Source organism: Ceratina calcarata, unplaced genomic scaffold (genome assembly GCF_001652005.2).
Source record: "Ceratina calcarata isolate Rehan_Ccalc_2016 unplaced genomic scaffold, ASM165200v1 scaffold363.2, whole genome shotgun sequence".
NCBI classification, from domain to species: domain Eukaryota; kingdom Metazoa; phylum Arthropoda; class Insecta; order Hymenoptera; family Apidae; genus Ceratina; species Ceratina calcarata.
In genome coordinates, this window is record NW_017159356.1 from 1021774 (window position 1) to 1023328 (window position 1555).

The following is a 1555-nucleotide window of genomic DNA, read 5'->3' on the forward strand; positions in this document are numbered from 1 at the left end:
GCCTGACATTTAATGTATTCAAGTGGTTAATGAGGTCCGAAAGGAACTCCAAGTTTAGTTCTTTTAGTCAATTATTGTCTGCCGTTTGCATAAAAATTTTATAATAATTCCTCATGAGGGTCAGGCTTATCTTATCTGAACTACGAGGGCCGGTCCCCCACTACTGAATGCCCGCGAAATTGCCCGCGAGATTGCCCGCGGGCAACCGAGGCTGCCCTTGCCCGCCAGCCCTATGCATTATTTATGCGTTATTCTGTATTTGAGATATGCATTATCTTGTATGATTATATGTTAGAGAGTTCCAAAACAACAAGCAGTGAATGAGGGAGAATGTAAAAGTTTAATTGTAATTTTATTTTGTTCAGTATGATGTACGGTATTCTACAGGGAGGTAATGAAATTATATTTTATTTTGTTTAGTATGGGGTAGGATACTGTATAATAAAATATTCTGGGAAGTGTACTGTAACGAAATAGGATATTCTGTAGTTCATTATAGGAACCATACATCTCATTTTTTATTTAGTTCAGTATGGGGTAGGATATTTTTTATTTTGTTCACTATGGGGTGGGATATTTTTTATTTTGTTCAGTATGTAAAATATTTTGTAGCTCATTATAGTAGGAACAGGATGAAAATGCGATAAAATATTACGATTGATTTAATCAAATTGGAATCATCGATGAGATCCTGCAGTTCAAAACAACTATAAACGGTATACACATTATACTCGAATGAACGCACCTTTATGTACTATTGTATCCAATAGTATACATATACGTATATATTCTTTGTATATAGTTATTTNATATATATGTATATATTATATATTATATTGTATTCACGGTCTGTTACGTGACTAATTAAATTAATTGCCACTTTCCATTTCAGCAAAGAACCATGAAGAAAATAAACACGTTTGTTTTGTAAAAAAAGCAAAAAAACGAAAAATACAACGAGTTGGCTAGAATCATTCCTCCGTTCCTTTGTCACACCGCGACCGCGCGCGTGCCGGGTCAGCGAACGAAGCGAGGGACCGGCTCGAGGAAACTTTTTCATCCGGGAAAGAAACCCGAACTTTGACGTTCTCCTCCCGAAGAAAACTCATTTTAATCCGTTCGACGATAATAAGGCTCACCCTCGCCGTCGAATGTGGCCCCGACTCCACCGACTTGCCCCGTTGTCCGATCGCCCGTTTCTTATCCGGCAGATTTTTTTCCTTCGAACGTAGATTATTAATTCAAGTCGGCGAGATTGTCCCTAGCGTGGAACGGTCGAGGAAAGGCGCTTATTAATATTCCGCGGCTGGATGACGTGGCAGCGGGCGTCCGTGCGATAAATTTTCAGGGCGTCAGTTTCGGAGAGAGCGCGTGCATCGATAATGGCACCCCTCGGTTGCATAAACTCGTTCACACTTTCGCCAGGCGTATCGGCTTCCAGTCGTGGTCCGATAATCGCCGGTTATTATTTCCCGAGTCGGATAGAATTTTTATGTGCCGCTTGCCGAAACGCTCCGAGGAACGTAGCTGAGACAATTTCGTTTCTTCACTTACA